Source organism: Thamnophis elegans, chromosome 13 (assembly GCF_009769535.1).
Source record: "Thamnophis elegans isolate rThaEle1 chromosome 13, rThaEle1.pri, whole genome shotgun sequence".
In the NCBI taxonomy this organism is placed as follows: domain Eukaryota; kingdom Metazoa; phylum Chordata; class Lepidosauria; order Squamata; family Colubridae; genus Thamnophis; species Thamnophis elegans.
This window is the reverse complement of record NC_045553.1, coordinates 39311810-39332589: the sequence shown is the minus strand read 5'-3', so window position 1 is coordinate 39332589 and position 20780 is coordinate 39311810.

Here is a 20780-nt window from a genome sequence, read left to right as displayed (position 1 = left end):
TGGGTTCTGGCACGCATGTGTGCAGGAGCACCAGAATCTGGAAGAGCAGTTCCCTGGCATTCCTGTGTGTGCTGGGAAGCTGAACTTCCAGTTTTTGGCATGCACATGTGTGCTGGCCAGTTGGTCTTTGCATGCACATGCATGCCCAGAAACCAGAAGACCAGGTTATCTGCACACATGCATACATCAGAAACCAGAAGCTCAACTTCCTGGCGCACACATGCATGCCGAGGTGGCGCAGTGGTTAGAGTGCAGTACTGCAGGCCACTTCAGCTGACTGCTATCTGCAGTTCAGTGGTTCTAATCCCACCGGCTCAAGGTTGACTCAGCCTTCCATCCTTCCGAGGTGGGTGAAATGAGGACCCAGACTGTGGGGGCGATATGCTGACTCTGTAAACCGCTTAGAGAGGGCTGAAAGCCCTATGAAGCGGTATATAAGTCTAACTGCTATTGCTATTGCTATAACTGCTCTTCCAGGTTTCCGGGGCTCCGCACTGGAGAGCTACTCTTCCGATTTCTGGTGCTCCCCCGCACACCTGTGTATGCTCCCATTTTGACTCTCGGTGCCCAAAAGGTTCACCCACACTGTTCTAGATGGTATCAGTTGGGAGAAGAGTAATTTATCCTGTGCCTCAAAATACAAACATTTTGTTCTTAACTTCCAAAAACTTTTGAACCTCAGCATTCGGAGCTGTTAAAGCTAAAGAAAATGCCACTATTGGTAACTCTATCTAACAGCATCTTTGGGAATATCACCTTGGGGAATAAAAATTGCAGCATCAATTGTCTAGGGAAGCACAAACGTTTTCTCTACTTGTTCACCCACATAAACAGGCAATTTCTTTTATCTAGGTTAGAGTATAAGGGGGAGGTTGTTATATTTCACCCTCTAAACTTAGAACCAGGGGCTTATCCACAGTGTAAAGATTGACATTCCTATTTAGCATACACATTATTTCATTTTGAAAATACATCAACATTGAAACTTTTTACGAAGTAGTAATTTTTGCAAGGGCCACTGCTACCTTCTCATGTTGCTTTTCTTTTCATGTCTTCCTTTCCAATGCCTCTTAGCTTTCAGCTCTAGATAGCTGAGGTAAGCCACAATGAAGTCAAAATGAAACTCGGCTAATCCTGACTTGAGAATTCATCATATTACACCCCCACAGCTCTGGTGCAGAGAATAGTGCAATATTGCAGACTAACTCCTGACCAGTTTAAGGTTGACTCAGCCTTCCATTCTTCCGAGGTCAGTAAAAATGAGGACCCAGATTGTTGGGGGCAATATGTTGACTTTGTAAACAGTTTAGATAGAACTGTAAAGCACTGTGAAGTGATATATAAATCTAAGTAATTTTGCTATTTCTTTCTTCCTTCCTTCCAGGCATCCATGCATTCATCCATCCATGGTACACAGTGGTTAGAATGCAGTATTGCAGGCTAACTCTGCTGACTGCCAGGAGTTCGATCCTGACTGGCTCAAGATTATTCATCCTTCCATCCTTCCGAGGTCAGTAAAAATGAGGACCCAGATTGTTGGGGGCAATATGTTGACTTTGTAAACCACTTACAGAGGACTGCAAAGCACTGTGAAGTGGTATATAAATCTAAGTGATTTTGCTCTTCCTTCCTTCCTTCCATGCATGCATCCATACATTTACCTTTCCATGGTACACAGTTGTTAGAATGCAATATTGCAGGCTCTGACTGCCAGGAGTTCGATCCTGACTAGCTCAAGATTATTCATCCTTCCATCCTTCTGAGGTCAGTAAAAATGAGGACCCAGATTGTTGGGGGCAATATGCTGATTCTGTAAACCGCTTAGAGGGGGCTGTTAAGCACTATGATGTAGTATATAAGTCTAAGTGCTATTGCTATTTACCATTGCTATACTTGACCTTAGTGAACACTGTACAAACATTCTACTAGGACAAAATTATTCCTTCCATTCCTTCATCAATATTATCCCCATCCTATTTGATGCAGGCATGGCTGTCTTTCTTGTCAAGCTTTTGACAGATTTTCAATCCTTATACTTTGCAAAGCACTTAAAAACCTATCAGTCCTCCACACTCCAAGGAACAGAAATTGAAGAGAGATGCAATTGACAACCAAATTTCTGACCAGATCCACAAAGTTGCAGTGAACCCCAACCTTCACATCATACCAGAACCATTGTTCCACGCATACTAATAAGGAGTTTAAGTACAACATGTGTTATGCGCAGGCTGGATTTTATCGTGACATCTGCTTTCCCGTGCCTTAGGCTAAAATGCTTCACAAATTCCCAAGCACAATGACAAATAATAATACTGGCTTGGAAGACAATTGTTTTTAACATAGGGGAAGGGTGGGGGAAGAATAGAGAAATTCCTCCTTTCAGCAAAGTTAAAATAGAACGCTCATATGTTCCCGATAAATTTGGCATGGAGCTGAGGCATTGGTGTCATGCAGGCAACCAAAACGTGCTTGCCAGCTTCATTAAGTCAGGCATTTTAAATTATTGTTGGAACTTTAATTATAAGGGAGAGAGATGAAGTTTGTGCATACCAGTGGTGGGTTTCAAATTTTTTTTAAACCTTTTCTGTAGGTGTGGCCTGCTTTGTGAGAACAGCTTGCCGGCCATGTGACTGGGAGGGAGTGGCTTGCTGGCCATGTGACTATGTGGGAGTGGCTTGCCAGCCACGTGACTGGGTGGGCATGCCCAACTAGTAAAATGTGGTGAAACTCACTTAACAACACTCTTGCTTAGCAACCAAAATGTTGGCTCAGAAACTCTGGCATTTGAAGCACGCAAGTCTTAAAGCTGTCAAGTTACAAGACCCTTGCACCCCTAACCCTTTAGAAAAAAACCCAGGGGTGTTCAAACTTGACAGCTTTAAGACTTGTGGACTTCAACTCCCAGAATTCCTCCTCTCGCTCTTCATCTTGATGATGTGCGGACGGGTGGGGGGAGGGAGCTGGAACCGGTTCTAAACGGCACGGTAGATTTGTGGAACCTCTTCTATAGAAGAGATTAGAACTGGCAGGAACCCACCCCTGGTGCATACATGAAAAAAATTAAAACTTAATAGGGCTGTGATGATGAACCTATGTCACACAGAGCTCTTTCTGCAGGCATGCAAGCCATCGCCCAGCTCAGGTCCACTGCGCATGTGTGCACACCTTCCACTGGCCTATTGATTTTTGGGTCTGTGCCGCACATGCGGAAGATGATTATGCATGCATGGGGGAACAGGGGGGGTGTTGTGTGAACATGTGCAGGGGCAGAGGGTTGCACATACGTGCGCAGGGGGTACGGGGTGCAACGTTTTTAGTTTCAGGAGGCTTCAGGGAGGCCTACTTGGCCCAAAACAGGCTTCGGGAGGGAACGGCAGTCCATGTGGCCCATTTCTGATCCCAGGAGGCTTTAGGAAATCCTGCTAGGCCCAAAAACAGGTGCAGCTCTTCAGCCCCACCCCATGGCCCATTTTTGGTCCCAGGAGGCTTCAGGGAGACCTAGTAGGCCCAAAACGGGGCACAAGGGGTGGACATGCATGGGGGGAGCGTGAGGGTTGCACGCATATGTGAGGGCAGGGGGGATGTGGGGGGGTCATGCACACATGTGCAGCAGGACAGGGCTCATTGCATTATGGGTGCCTTGCATTAGGGCGCGATTTCAGCACACAAGGAGAAAAAGGTTAGCCATCACTGCAATAGGGTTTGTTCAAAGCTTAAATTGAAATGTCTCATCTGTAGCCTCCTTCCCCTCCCAGCACAAGATCATCACTATTACTATAGTGTTCTGACTTTACTGGAATTTCACAGCACTTTATTAGCAAGAAACCAAAACCTCGGTGGCTGAAAGCCAAGCATAACAAACAGATAAGAACCTTGGCAGCAACTTAGACTTCGACAGCTAACAGCTTCTCCAGCATTAGGAATGACATTGAATCTGCAAAACCAGGCTCCTCCCAGTCTCTTTTTAAATACAATCTTGAGAGGAGCCTAATTACAATCACCTGGGTCCAATTATCTTTTGTAACTGCGTAGCTGCTCTCTATGTTGATCTGCCTGGCATTGCTGGGCATCCAGGACCACCTCCCTTGTCTCCTCCCCACTGCTCCAATGAATGACGTCAGGATCACATTCCCTTGTCTCCTCTCCACTGCTCCAAGGCTCAGGCACCTCCTGGTGGCCAATCAGCCTCTCTGCGCCCTGCTTGGAGTTGGAATCCTGTCCAGGGTCCTCCACATCCTCCAGAGCCGACTCATAGGGCCCCTCGCTGTCGGAATCTGGTGGCAGCTCCAACGGCTCCTCCTGGGCCACAACACTATAGTATTATTACTACAACTGCAATACATCTTACTCAGTTCCCCTCTTTACCTTACAAGATTTCTATTGTGTACTATTTCACAATGCCTGATTTTCAACTAATGTAAGTCAAACAGAAGCCAGGCAAATTCAGTGAAGTGCATTGATGGATATGTGATATTCCGTCCAAATATTTCCATCTCATCACTTATTAATGCAGTTGACTGTTCTTTGTTTTCCAAAGAAGAGACAAAATGTACTTGAAACAAACAGCACCACAGAAGAAAAGCTGCTGGTGCTGTAACAGGAGCATTATAATACAATATATCAAATGGCCATACAACAAATGCAACACACTCAACAACCACTTTGCTTAGCAACAAAAGTTCTGATCCCAATTGTGGTTGTAAGTTGAGGACTATCTGTGGAATTCAGCCTGGTTCCTAGCTTGGGAGACCATTGGCACTTTCAAAGTATTAGCACCGGGAAAACATCATGTGCCTGTTAATGTGCATTTATCCTTCTAACATACAAGGATATTTGGTATATGTGAATTCTTCAAGTGCCTAATACATTCCAACACTATTCTACTCTTGCTTCAGGAAAGGTGCTTGAATATTCGGGAGGCCCTTTGTGGATGGGTGGGCACAAAATGGCTTGTCTTGTCATTTGTGCGTGTGTGTGTGTGTGTGTGTGTGTGTGTGTGTGTGTGTGTGTGTGTGTTTGCATGTGCTACTCCGCATCTCTTCAGTCCCTCCTGCATGCCCGGAATATGACACTGCGGTGCTAATAATACATTATCTGCCTATCCGTGTAAAATTTGGAGTGACATCTATCACTAGATGGAGGTTGAGAGGAAGGTGTTGGCCATGGGGAAAATAAAGGTGGTAAAGAGGCAGGATGCTAGAAATATCTGGATCTTTAAAAAGTGGAATATCTACTTGAGATTTTCCTTCTTCGAAAAAGAAATGTCCTTACTGATGGTCCCGTTTTTTGGGATGTCATTTATAGCTTCCCTCCTTTCCTTGTGGAACATTCAAAGCCACTACTAAGACAATTAAAAATGTATGGCAGCAATTGCAGAATATCTGTAGAACTATGTTAATTAGTCCCCTCCTTTTTTTTTAAAAAAAAGAGAGAAAATTAATAATGGAATAACCCGGTAGGGAAAGAAGATGGTTTAAATTGTCCTTTTGTTTCTATTGCTGGATGACGAGGGTGGAGGAACAGCAACCAAATGACTTCTAGGATTATCACTGGACAATAGAATCAGCATTGGGGAGCTTGAATTTGGAGAAGCTTGAATATATATCTTTAGAAAAAAAATTCTGCATTTATTTTTTTTAAAAAAGATTATTACGGTCCAAGTCTGGATACAATTTTCACTGTCAAGCATATTTTTTTTAGTATGTTTCAAGACTTGTCACATTTGGTGACTCTGACATCCTGCAGAGAAATCCTTTCTTTGCAGGGTAGATGAAAAGTGCTTTTTTCTCATTCTTTTATTAAAACAGGGGCATAAATTTCTCTTAATAAAACTTTGTCACCTCTAAAGGCTTCCTTGGGCTCCATCTGTTCCCCCAAAGTCAGAGAGTTCAGCCCACCAAGTCTAATCATCAGAAGTGAGCCATACAATCAGGGCTGTCCAATCTTGGAAACTTTAAGACTTGTGGAGCTCAACTCCCAGAATTTCTCAATCAGCAAGTTGAAGTTCACAAGTATTAAATTATCAAATTTGGACACCCTGCTGTAAATAAATACACCCTTCCTGGTGTTTTTCTTTCTTTCTTTCTTTCTTTCTTTCTTTCTTTCTTTCTTTCTTTCTTTCTTTCTTTCTTTCTTTCTTTCTTTCTCCTTCCTTCCTTCCTTCTTTCCTTCCTTCCTTGTCTCTTTCTTTTTGTCTTTCTTTCTTTTTTGTCTTCCTTCCTTCCTTTTTTGTGTGTTTCTTCTTTCTTTCTTTCTTTCTTTCTTTTTCTTTCTTTCTTTTTTCTTTCTAACTTTCTTTTTTCTTTCTGACTTTCTTTTTTTGTCTTTCTTTCTTCTTGTCTCTTTACTTCCTTCTTTTTTGTCTCTTTATTTCCTTGTTTTTGGTCTTTCTTTTTGTCTCTCTCTCTTCTTTCCCTCCCTCCTTCCTTCCTTCCTCGTCTCTTTGTTTCTTTGTTTCTTTTTGTCTTTGTTTCTTTTTGTCTTCCTTCCTTTTTGTCTCTTTCTTTCTTTGCTTTTCTCTCATTTTTGTCTCTCTCTCTTTCTTTCTTTCTTTCTTCCTTCCTTCCTTACTTTCTTTGTTTCCCTCCCTCCCTTCCTCCTCTTGAAAATTTAGTGGAATCCCATCAGGTGCTCACTTAACTGTTGATGAATTTCAAGAGAACCCCATGGATTCCTGCTAGCTTGTCCATTGGGGATATATTGGCTTGATCTGATTCCTCTGATGTAGACAATTATTTCCTTGCACATGTTTTCCTTGAATAGACATTATTCAAATAAGGGGGTTCAGCAATCTGCTTTCCCCAGTAAACACAAACTGTGCATATTACCTAATTTTCTCTGTTTCTCAGGCAAAGTTCTCCTCTACAGTCAGAATAATTTAATTGCTACAACTTTCCAGAAGAGAAGAAGTCTCTGACAAATCTCTGGGCAGTGGAAATATTTTTTTTTCTTGATGGGAGATCTACGTGGTGTTCGCAGTAATGGACTTCTATATATTTCATGTCCTGTTAGCCAATAGTTATTTCTCCATTAAGCACAATCATGACCCATGCATAGTTTATAAACGATGGCCTCGTCCTTGAAGAGGGATCAGACTGTACAAGGTAAAAATAGATGACAGCCACACGGCATCTTGGCTGTAACTCACCCTTAGAGATCTTCTTAAAATGCAAAGCTTGAGCACTGATGATTTATAAATGGGGCCCAGCACTCATGCTAAAACACTGTATGTCTTTGTGTGTATCTGTATGCACTGTTCAATCTCTGGGGTTAATAGGCTGGAGATGGCTAGATAATAACTATTCATTTCTAATGGGAACAAGTTTCCAAGGGCATTTTTTTAAAATCATTGCAACTGTCCAAGTAGCTAAAATTTACAGGAAGATGATGTCCAGCAAATGTTTTGTAATACAGGCTGTCCTTGACTTACAACAGTTCATTTACTGGCTGTTCAGCATTACAATGGAACTGGGGGAAAAAGTGACTTATGACTGTTTCCCCACTTATGACCATTGCAGCATCCCCTTGGTCAGACCACCATCCAAATCCAGACCTTTGGCAACTGACTCATATTTAGCACAGTTGTTGTGTCATGTGACCAGCTTTTGCGACCTTCTGACGAACAAAATCAATGGGGAAGCCAGATTCACTTAACAACCATGTTACTCACTGCAATCATTCCCTTAACAACAATGGCAAGAAAGGTGGTAAAATGGAGAAAAACTCAGTAAACAAATGCTTCACTAAGCAACGTCAGTGTTGTGCTCCGTTGTGATCTAACTCAAGGACTTTCTGTAGTTTTAAATAGGACTTGGGTTAACAAGAAGAATAACAACCAACTTCACAAAGTTATCACAGAAAATTCAGTCCTGATTTTCCTTTCTGGCAAGGGATGCATGATCTTTGAATCATATATTGAGAACTGTTCTACTAACTCTGGAGCAGATTGAAGACTAAAGAAATGTTGCCATTTGTTTGGAAATCTACCAGAGGTGGGTTCCTGCCAGTTCGCACCTATTCGGTAGAACCGGTTCATCAAATCTACCGAACCGGTTAGAAGAGGTTCTACCAGTGGACCCGGAAAGCAGGCCACACCTACAGAAGAGGTTCCAAAATTTTTTGAAACCCACCACTGACACACACACACAGAGACAGACTCACAGAGAGAGAGAAAAAGAAAGAGAAAGAGAGGAAGAAATAAATTTAAAAAAGAAAAAAGAGAAAAAGTGAAAGATGAAAGAAAAAAAAGGAAAAAGGGACAGAGAGACAAAAAGAAGGAGAGAGAGAGAGAGAGAGAGAGAGAGAGAGAGAGAGAGAGAGAGAACACATGGCTGGCAAGCCACTCCCACCAGGTCACATGGCTGGCAAGCCACTCCCACAAAGGAGGCCACACCCACAGAGTAGGTTCGGAAAATTTTTGAAACCCGCCATTGAAATCTACTGATGTATCCCAACACATCGGGATTCCAGGAAACTGAAAATAGGAATCTAAGGCTTAAAGTTCCTCAAAGTTCCATTTTATTAGAGATGTCATATTGGCACATCTGGGAAAACCTGAATAGGAAAGCTTCCGGGTTTTCCTCACCCCAAATGAAAGGCCAAGTGGAAAGGCCCAACACCCGCATGTCCGTCGCATGGCCCAATCAGGCACTGTCCCAACTGGAGATGCCTCCCAGTCATGCCCTTCTAGGTCTCTTTCCTTCTTTTCTTTTTTGTCTCTTTCTTTCCTTGTTTTTGTCTTTCTTTTTTGTCTCTCTCTCTTTCTTTCTCTTTCTTTCCCTCCCTTCCTCCTTCCTTCCTTGTCTCGTTGTTTCTTTTTGTCTTCCTTCCTTCCTTCCTTCCTTCCTATCTGGACTCCAGAGACTTTCCTTGAGCCTCTGGGAGGGCAAAAACAGCCTCCTCAGATTCCAGGGGCCCTCTGGAGGCTTCCGGTACTTCCCAAATTCCCAGTAGGCCCGTTTTTTCACCCTCCCCAAGCCTCCATGTGTGCCCTGCACTTACCTGCATCCAAAACAGGCCACATGGGGGATCCTGGGAGGGGCGTATGTGAGCGGGGCAGCCAGGAGTGGGATTTGGGGGTTCTCCAAACTGCACAGAATCTTAGCTAGAGGTTCTCCCGAACGCCTGGCGAACCCCCAGCAGCCCACCCATGCTTCCAGGTGCAGGGCAAGATGTCCTGATTCCCTGAGAAAGGAATGTTATTATGACTATATACTTTATCTCCCATAATCCATATCATCCCCTCTCCCATTTTCCCACGGCATTAAATGAGGCAGGCCTGAAGGTCCGATGCAAAATACGGCTTCCAGGCCTGACACATTTCCCATTAGCTAGATTTCCTTTTAATATTGTTCAGGGGGGACAATTCTTTTGAATCGGCTTTGCATCATTCCTTGGAAAGTTCACACAGCCTTATTCATTCGATGTTTAATTACATTTTTAAATTCACCAAAAGGATTTGACCTTTTTCTCTCTCGACCGAGCGGGCCAAATGAAGTAAATAAACAAGAGTTCATCTCTTTTAAACGAAGCATTACACTGCAGGAAATCAAAGCTTCCAAATCAAAGCTTTCCTCTAAATCAGATTCCCTTCGAGGAACCAGACTGAAGCAGTGCTTTGAATCAGATTTCAGTCAATGCAATATGTTGTTTGAGAATTGCTTTTCCTTTGGTTCTACTTTTAGGATGTAGGAGATAACCAGGCTGAGCCTGAGGGAAGGGTCAAATGTGTCATCAGTCTTGACTCCCTTCATGCCCACAAGAGATCTAACTCCACCTTGAATTTCATTGACACTTACCTACGGCCAATTCGCTTTGACCGTTAGTTGTTCGGTTTCTTGTAGAGAGTCTTAGCATGCAATAAACCTGAATTCATTTGAACCACCCTGACTCCTGATTTCCTGTGATTGACAATATCTCCAAGATTTTGAAGATCACCTAGTGTATGGGATCTCAGTGCTCCTTTGTTCCTCCATAATTTTTTTCAGCATTCTATGTTTCAGACTGTAGCTTTTAAACTCCTGTATTTTTTTTTTTTTGACAAATTGCTCTAGTGGAATTTTACCAGTCTATATAGAACAGTCCTAATATATACAATGTGAATTAAATGCACAATGTTTTTTTGGGGGGGGGAACCACCTTAATTAAAAACAACAGCATTATTTCTTATTTCATAACTGTTCTGACGCTCCTCCCCTCTTCACACATCAAAGCACGCCGAGACAAAGATACTTCAAGGATGTATTAACACACAGTCTAGACCTTGGCAGCAATCCAGCACAGACCAGACCTTGGCAGCAATCCAGCCTGCCAAGCTAGCCACAATAGCTTCTCCAGCTCCAGTGAATACGTTGATTCCTGCGATGAGTGTGTGGACAATCATTCCTTTTATAGTCTTGAGAGGAGCCTAATTACCACCAGCTGAGTGCAATTATCTCCTGTAACTGCATAACTGTTCTTTACGCCTGTTAGCTCTCCGTTGCCGGGCATCCAGGACCAACTCCCTTGTCTCCTCCCCACTGCTCCAATGCATGACATCAGGATCACACTCCCTTGTCTCCTCCCCACTGGTCCAAGGCTCAGGCGCCTCCTGGTGGCCAACCAGCCTCTCTGCACCCTGCTCGGAGTCAGAACCCTGTCCAGGGTCCTCCACATCCTCCAGAGCCGACTCATAAGGCCCCTCGCTGTCGGAGTCTGGTGGCAGCTCCAACGGTTCCTGCTGGGCCACAATACATAACATAGATGGTTGAGTTTCTTGGACCTCAATTTGTGCACCATCTAGAAGCGGGAAGCCCTGTTTGCTGGTTTCTAGAAGAGCCGGCATTTAAAATATGTAGAAGGTTACTTTTGAAATTGCAGTACCATATATATTATTTTACTTGAGAATCTCACATATGAAGAATTATATAAGGTTGATATGGTTAGAACAAGCAATTAATTAGATGAAAAATGCATTCCCTGTTGATAAGTTCTGAAGTTTCACGCCTACCACCAGTAGGAAGATAAGATAGAAAATGGTCAAGGGTGGAGAGATCCCTTCAAAAATATTAATACAGGAGCTTGGAAATATAACTCAAATCCTTTTTTTATCAACTTTTCTTTTTAAGTGCCCATGAAAATATGTCCTCAGGTGCCCTTTTTGCTCTTCTCTCCTTATGGAATTAATTCACTTCCCTACTCTGAGTATCTAGGGGAAGAATAGACAGAAAAGAGAAATGAAAGAGATCTCTGTTTTCAGACCCAAGATGAAAAACAACGCAAGCTTAGTAATTTCGAATATTTGATCTAACCAAGCTTCTCTGTTACTTGAATTCTGATGTAGCTGAGCTAAACTACTACTGTAACTGATTGGTCTACCCCTAAACCAATAATCGTATCTCTACAAAAGTCCAAAATCTAACTTTATTGGCCAATTTTTTTCCATCCATCCATCCATCCATCCATCCATCCATCCATCCATCCATCCAATCATCCAACCATCCATGCAACCAGCCAGCCAGTCTACCTGCTGGCCAGCCAATTATCCATCTATCCATCTACCAATCTACCCATCTTTCCATCCATCCATCATCTATCTCTCTCTCTCTCTCCCTCCCTCCCTCCCTCCCTCCAACCATCCAACCATCCATGCAACCAGCCAGCCAGTCTACCTGCTGGCCAACCAATTATCCATCTATCCATCTACCAATCTACCCATCTTTCCATCCATCCATCCATCCATCCATCCATCCATCCATCATCTATCTCTCCCTCTCTCTCTCTCTCTCTTTCTCTCTCTCTCTCTCTCTCTCTCCCTCCCTCCCTCCAACCATCCAACCATCCATGCAACCAGCCAGCCAGTCTACCTGCTGGCCAGCCAATTATCCATCTATCCATCTACCAATCTACCCATCTTTCCATCCATTCTTCATCTCTCTCTCTTTCTCGCTCTATCCATCCATCCATCCATCCATCCATCCATCTATCCATCCAATCTTTATTGTGATCAATGCCCAGTCAAAAACGTTGAGGCTATGTGATGATATGTGGGAGTGGAAGTGATCTTTGGAGATAGAAGAACTGCAGCCAGGGAAACTAGTAAATAAGAGGCAGCTTAGTCTGCAACAGTAATGTGGGCATGACAAACATCTTAGAAGGACCATCCCTAATCTGTAAAGTGGAAGTAATGTACTTTCAGATTTACAAAATTCAGTTAATGTAACCTTATCACAAAATTGTGTTGCTTCATTTATCCTTCTTGTCTGCACTATTTTGCAAAGCTAACAGGCAAATATCAAAAAAAAAAAAATGCAAAGCAAAAAAGCACAATGCCAATGTACCTTTTCAAATGTTGCATAACATGACAAGATATTATTAAATTATAATTATTTGAATAATTATATGTATATATAATTATTTAAAGTATAACACAGCAAAACTATAATCCTACTAAATGGAATCTAAAATGTGTGTCAGGGCTGCTTCACTTAGTAACCAAGAAGGAAACCACTCAACTCCATTTTGCAGAATTAAGAATACTTTTACTGGTTATAAGTAAATAGAAGCTAAGCAAAGCTGGATCTGAGCAAAAGTGCATGCAAGCATTAGATATCAATACATGATCCATTCCCCTCCCCTTGGTACCCCAGTCCATAGTCCAATCCAATATCTCCACAGCTGTCATGTGGGAGATATCTTCAAAAATCATCATCAGGTTGGTATGCCGGACAGTTGGCCTTGGCGGGAAACTATTCTCCTTTCCACATGCGCAGTAGATGGTGAGAACAACTCCCTATTAACAGTCCTCCTGTACAGAATATTTCCCATACCCAAATACCATACCCCCCCTTCCCGTTTCAGTGGCAGCCGAAAAGCAAGCAGCAAAACAGAGGCTGACAATGTGTAACATTAGTAAAACTATAAAACTGGACTTAAATACACAGGATCAAAGGAGATAAAGTCATAAAGTCACTGCCTGCGGCTATACAGCAATAAAGTCCATTGCCATGAGTCAGTCAGTGACTTTATGACAATCAATGACCAAAAACAATCAAATGGAATTGTAATAACGGAGGACCAGTCAGCTCAAGAAATGTCAATAGCAAACGCTGACACATAGGTTTGTAAGAAGTAGTCAATGTATGTACACTAAATGGAGTATCAGGTTCCTGGGCAATGTCTTGATTTATTCTGAGATGTTGGCAGAAATCATTAATGTGAGGTATTAGTCATGTTCCAGTTTACTGATGAGGTTCTACTTTTGCTCTCTAGAGTATCTTTCCCGAGTTCGTTCTCTTCTTGCTCAATTCTTTTCTGTTCTCTTGGAATTTACCTACATTGTAAAGAAGAAAAGGATGTGACAGCTTCTTCCATTGGTTCCACCAGAAGTGGGTTCCTACTGGTTCGGCCCGGTTCAGCCGAACCAGTAGTGGTATGGTGACCTAGGTCAATGGAAACCGGAAGCGACCCAGGCCTGCCACGCCCCAAACCAGTTCCCCGGTCACCACCACCATTGCCACCACCATCACCATCATCTTGTTTTGTAGTTCTGTGCATACACAGAACAATTTTAATTGAACCACGCATGTGCACGCAGCCCGCATCCAGCATGTGCATTCAAAGCATGCGCACAAGCGAATCAGCAGCAAAGCCAGCCAGAACCTACCTCTAGGTTCCACCACATCTGGTTAGTAGGTAAGGGACTAGATGTAAAAGATAAATAAAAGGGCATCAGAGACAGTAATAAGGAAATAGAGTTGGTGGCCACTTCCAAAAGCAAGCACCATGAAAGGAATCTTCTCAATATTTTCCCCAACTCATTTTACAAGTTGTTCCTCGTTAGTCTAACTACAGGCAAATGGAGAAAATTAGGAGTCAGCGGAATCTACATGTTTACTAGATTTGCATTGCATATTCTGGTTCTTAAAGGAATGTTTTCATTTTTAAAGGAGTGAAACATGTGCTATTATAGAGTCACATAGACTAGGGGTGTCAAACTCAAGACCCGTGGGCCAGATCCGGCCCGCTGGATGACTAGATCTGGCACATGGGGCTGCCCTGGAAACAGGAAAGGACTGACCTATGGTGCCTCTGCCCGAGCAAACAGAGCTTGGGAAGGATGCCCATGGTCTCCTGAGCTGTGTTTTAGCAATAGCAGTTAGACTTATATACCACTTCATAAGGCTTTCAGCCCTCTGAAGCCCTCTCTAAGCGGTTTAGAGAGTCAGCTTATTGCCCCCAACAACAATCCGGGTCCTCATTTTACCCACCTCGGAAGGATGGAAGGCTGAGTCAACCCTGAGCCGGTGAGATTTGAACAGCCGAACTGCTGAACTGCAGTCAGCTGAAGTAGCCTGCAGTGCTGCATTTAACCACTGCGCCACCTTGGCCAGTTTTCACTGGTAGAGGGTTGCAGGAGGCCCTCGCAGCCAAAAATGGAACTCGGAGCCCATTTTCACCAGCAGAGAGCTCAGGCCACCACAGCTGCCCCCGATATGAGTGATGTCAAGCTGGCCATGCCCACCCTGGCCACGCCTACCCCGGCCCCCCAAGGTCAAACACAACCCTGATGCATCCCTCAATGAAATTGAGTTTGACACCCCTGGCATAGACAATCTTCTCTGATCAGAATTAAAAACCAAACAAACAAAAATGTAACCAATGATCCTAACAGAGTAGGCAAGATATTTCTGAACTAGGGACACATTAAGCATTTTGTTGAAAAATATACTCCACATAGTAAGCCCTATGGGAGAGTTGCCAATTCATAAAGCGGTTACCACCACAATATTGTTCCTCTAGCACGTTGGTCTCCTGTCCAACTTTTGGCATTTCTGCAAATAAATACAGTGAACTAAAGATGCTTTGCTTTGCACTGTAAACTTGTCAACTGCCTATTTATTTATGTATATGTTTATTATTGAAAGACATTATTTTTAATCAGTGCGGAAGGCAGGCACTAAAGAGGCATCTGGAGTGCTGTTGGGCACACTGCTTAGGTCTGGGCCAAAGCTTTATAGGATGTGGTGAACACAGGTTAGCCTTAGGAGAATCGATCGACTCAATCTTCTGGCCAAGATGTACTTCAAAGAAAATTCAGCTTGCATATTTGCAATGACTGTTTAATGCAAGCTAAAGCACTAGGGTAGATTGCCAAGAGAATGATGCTAAGATCTTTTCTCAGTACCATCTAATATTGAAGGAGGGGATGGAAGGAATTCTTGGCACCTGTCTAGAGAAATTACATGGCCCAACTCATCTCTGAAATTCTATCCTACCCCAAATTCTAGATCCATCCAATCTCCTAGGAGAGAACAATGTTGAGTGGGTTTCTGATCAGGATGCCAGCTTGCAATCTGAGATAGTAGTGTTGTTCCCCTAAAGTGCCACACAATCTCTCTCTCTCTCTCTCTTCCCTCTCTCTCTCTCTCTCTCTCTCTCTCTCTCTCTCTCTCTCTCTCTCTCTCTCTCTCTCTCTCTCCGGCGATTATAGCTATGCAATACATATTATTCTGGCTTTACAAATTTCAACGGAAGCCCAATTATGGGCAGGAATAAAATATTTCTGTAATAAAGCCCCTCAAACATTGGGCTGTTTGAACTGTTGCCAGTTTTTATAACAATTTCCATCTTAAGCTGGCTCAATGCATATTTAATGAATGTTTTTTTTATATATACATAAAGCCTTTAACAGCCCTCGATTCCTTTCAAGTGGTAAATGAGTCTGCAGTTTGAAGGAAGCAGCGGCATTCACACTGTATTGGTTACTTAAGGAGCAGAAAGGATTCTTTTTTTCCCCGTTTTTTTCTCCCACCTAAGTAACTTTGCAGGGAAGCCACAGCAAAGCCAGGCCTACAGCAGTAAGGAGGGTGGAACACATACATGTGCCAACCCTCCGTTTCATACAAGCCAACCTGAGACTTACTCACCCTTTCCATAATGTTCCATAATGTTTAACGACTGGAAGTTCCAAGTAATCCATTAACATTTCTGCAAAAGAGTTTAGGTAGGAGACAACAATGTACACTAAAGGACAGTCAATGCTTCTCCTCCCCACTTGCCTCCAAAGATGGGAAGCTAGTTTTGAAATCGTTCTGTTTTATGAGCACCATACTGCTTTCCTTGTACAACACCCCAGAGTCTTTAAGCCATTATTAGATGCTGAAGTGGCTTGCAAAAATATGCATATCTGGAAGAAGGTACAGATGGTAGGCCAGGCTGTCCAGTGTCTTAAATGTCTTCATTTAATAGCAAGCTCAGGTGGTGAATGACCCTTGGAAGGAAGCCAGGTAAGGGCTGCTGAGCCCTGAGAAAAATAAAGAGGGTGAGAAGAACCATGAAGTTTGCAGAAGAATGTCTCTCTGTGCTTGTATATACTTAGACATGCCTGCATAAGTCTTCTCCCCGCCCTCCCAAAATGGCCTTGGGAAGATTCTGCATCTTCAGTAACTTACTAGGTTGAAAATAAGAAGAAGAGCCCCATTGACGCAGTGGTCAAAATGCAGTATTGCAGGCTAATTCGGCCAACTGTCAACAGTTCGATCCTGACCAGCTCAAGGTTGATTCAGCCTTCCATCCTTCTGGAAAGGAAAATGAGGATTCAGATTGTTTGGGGCAATATTCTGACTTATTAGTGAGGGTTGTAAAGCACTATGAAGCATTATGTAAGTGTAAGTGCCAATTATATTGCTAAAATCAATTTAAGAAGAGACAAGTTTGCAATTTGCAATTCCATTTTTTAATCCCATGGGAGTATGATGGCTCAGTGGTTAAAGAGGTTGAGGAAAGCTGATAGCCTGGGTTTGAGACCCGAGTTCCATGCAATGGGGTGAGCTCCCATTCCTGCCTCAGCTCGACCCACCTAGTAGTACAAAAGCATGCAAATGTGAATAGATAAATAGGTACCATTTCAGTGAGAAGATAGCAGTGTTCTATGTGCCTCAGTGTAAAGTCAGGATGGCCACATGACCACAGAAGTATCTACAGACAATGCTGGTGTCAACTCTGAAACTAGACTGACCAAGGCCGTCTTGGAAGCTTCAGTGCTGCCACAATGGTACTAAGGAATAGGGAAGAGATAGCTGGGGTTTTGTAGCCAAAACAAAATAGTTTTCTCTGTGAATCAAGGACATTCCCACAGTGGCTGTGGGAGAAGTGAAATTCTCAAGCAACTGGACAGCACAAAAAGTGCAGAGAAGAGCAACCAGGATGATTGGGGAACTAGAGACTAAAACATATGAAGAATGGTTACAGGAACTGGGCATGGCTAGTCTAGTAAAGAGAAGAACATGATAGCAATGTTCCAATATTTGAGGGGCTGCCACAGAGAGGAGGGGGTCAGGCTATTTTCTAAAGCACCTGAACGCCAGACAAGGAATAATGGATGGAAACTGAACCAGGAGAGATTCAACCTGGAAATGAGGAGGAACTTTCTGACAGTGAGAGCAATCAATCAATAGAACAAAAGTTGCCTTCGGAAGTTGTAGGAGCTTCATCCCTGGAAGCTTTCAAGAAGAGACTGGATGGCCATTTGCCAGAAATGGTGTAGGGCCTCCTGCTTGGCCGGGGACCTGGATTAGATGACCTACAAGGTCCCTTCCAACTCTGTTAATCTAATCTAAACCTTGATTGGACCATGTGACTGATTTGAGGGGAAAAGGGAGAAAACTTTTACTTTTAATTAGGTGAAAACCGTGGGAACTTTTAGAGTCTGTTTTAACCAGCTTGTGCCAATATGATATAGGTAATATATTGTATGTTCTTTGAGGAAACTGCTTGCCTCGGACTTCTGCTTGTTATGGGTGTATTACTTGGAACCCTAACATTTGGCTCCTAGGAAACAGAGATGAGCACCACTGCCTAGAGTCAGACACAACTGGATAAGGGAAAGCTTTATCTGATTTTTATCCTACATACCAGCCAGTGGGGGGTTACGACCGGTACACTCCGATACGGGCGTACTGGTGCCTGTTGGGAGCACCGGGTACTCTTCTGGAATGGTGCTCCAGAGGGCCCGCCCGCCCGCCCATGCTCCTTACCAGTATTTGAGCTCTTCAGTGCTTCCACAAATGCGTACAGAGCGTACGGCGCCGAGCAGCTGGAGGGTCGTGGAGGTGTTGCGTAGGCATTGCAGAGGCGTGGCGTAGGCGTGGCATAGGCATTGCATAGGCGTGGTGTAGGTGTTGCGTAGGTGTGGTGTAGGTGTTGCGTAGGCATTGCGTAGCGACGCAGGAGGTAAGGATGCATGTGCGTGCTGTACATGTGTGAACGCATGCTGTGCGCATTCATGTGGTGGAAGCCGGTCCCCTTTGCACCGTACTGGTTGCAACAGGATCCAGAACCCACCACTGATACAAGCCCCCATATTTTGTTGACCTAATGGGAGAAAGGAGCAACCTGTGGAATGAGTCTCCCCCCGCCCCTCAACCCCCTCTCTGCAGGCAAACACAGTGATTTGATGAATTATAATCAGTTTCTCAGTAAGATTCATTTAACTTCTACTCATTCTTTGGCTGCAGTCTGTCTTTAACATCCTGGTAGAAGCAATTATTATCCAGCACTGCAGGCTTTTATTAGATGTTTGGAGGTCCTCACCTTTCATGTTTCTTTATTAGTTTTCATAAATTGCTATGTAAATTCCATGACAGCAAATGCAATGATCTTGGCAGACGGAAGAGAAAGCAAGAGGTGATAATGATGCTTTTCCCCCAATTATTTTTATTCGGTGATTCAATTCGGGGTGTCGCTCTTAATAACAGCTTCCCTGATGCACCTTCCAGCCCAATATTTGCTCATTAATGGCTAAGCTCCAGGCTGCCTCTTTATCCTCCGAGCCAAACTTCCATTCTTCTTCCTTTTGTCCCTGAAAGGGTTTGGATGTGCCCACAATCCACCGCTACAATTTCCAATGCGTTGCCTGTTGAGTTTGTGCTATTTCTTACCCATTCTAGCATATTGGCAGCTGGTCGAGCTTGCTCTCAGGGGTCTGCAGAGAAGCCAAACCGAAGCAGATTCCTGCTGAAACGCGAGTCGCACAGTCCCTATGCCGGCTCTCTATTGAAAAGGAACTGCTATGTTAACGGCAAAGGCAGTGGTCACATCACTCCATTGTGCAGCTGTTTGTTGTAAAGAGCACAAAGCAATGGGGCAGGGGACGGAGACACTCTTTGATTCTTCTGATCACTGTAATTACTAATCAGGTGCCAACAATGTTATTTTGCCAGTAGGTTAAGCAGGGGTGTGCATACAAAGCTTTCAGATTAGACTGAATCACTGTTCCTTTTTGTAAAGGCCTTCATTTTATATTGTACGCACTGGACTTTATCCCAACAGGTCCTTGGCATAGGAAAAAAAAACAGAAGCCAGCTTAGAGCTATGGTTATAACTGCTTGGTAGTTTCCCATGGCTATTTTATTATTACAGGGGCAAAGCTGCCCTCCCGGAGTGTTTCGAAAAGGCTTTTCATGTTGAGCCTTATCCAAGATCAAGATGCAAGCGACAACATCCCCTCCGCCAATAAGCTATCTCACAACTGATGCTAGAGCAGGTATCATACTTCCACTTTAGGACACCAAATAAGAATGTGTTCTGACGCAGCTCCCAAAACCCAATAAACCCTCTGAAGTTAACTCCAAGATTCCTTTATTAGGGGTGCCGGCAGCCCCAGCAAAATGTTTCTCTCTCACAGCAAGCTAACAAGTCCAGCAGGGAGATGAATAGTGTTCTGCAATATCTAGTCATCTCCGCCCCTTGCCTTTTATCCACAGAGCTAGCTAGCAGTGGTTTTTCCATCCCAAGGACCGGCCCATAGATTTCCACTGCTCTCCTCTCCTCTGCCTTTTGCACATCCATGCATCAGGCACTGGACCCAGCTGTTCCTCATCTTCCTCATCAGCAACCTCCAGACCTGGTGGCTGTTGACTCTCCATCTGAGGGCTGACAGATGGCCCAGGCTTGATGCCTTGATGCTGACCCTGACTCCCACACCACCACCACCACCACCACCACCTCCTCCTCCTCCTCCTCCTCCTCCTCCTCCTCCTCCTCCTCCTCCTCCTCCTCTTCCTCTGATTTGGCTGCTGGAGGGGCCGGTGGCTGAGAGGTCCAAGAGAATGAATTTCAGGGTTTAGAAAATATGTTAATATTGCTGCGCTATACAGATAGTCCTTGAATTACAGCAGTTTGTTTAGTGGCCATTTAACATTACAGCAGCCCTGAAAAAAGCAACTTATGACCATTTTTCTCACATGATCATTGTAGCGTCCCCATGATAACTTGATCAAAATCCAGACACTGTCAGTGTTCCAAATATCATCCAGAATTAAATCAGAGTCCAAGGTAGAACTTTCCTCAAACTTCCAATTTATTGAGAGAGACATGTTGGAACATCTGTGGGAAACCCAAATCTGAAAACTTCCTGGTTTTCCCCACCCAGTTGAAAGTTCATGATCTTGCCCCACACACCCATAAGTCCATCACAGGGTCCAATCTTCCCCTGCCACGCTGGCAGTTCTACCCATCCAGTTCCAGTCAGGTGCAGAGGTGCAGAGACAAAGGATGACCTTGGGCTTCTAGAAAGGAATGTTTTATTTGGACAACAACACATTCACATTCTACTCCTTACTATTCCCCCTCCCAATTACCCCACTAATGAAACAGCATAGTAAAATAATAGAGAATGTGGCAGGCCAAAGATCCTAAAAGGAATATGACAAATATGACTGCAGGCCTGACAGACACTTGATAACTGAGTCATATTTATGGGTTGTGGTGTCTCGGAGCCACATGATCCCCTTTTACAACCT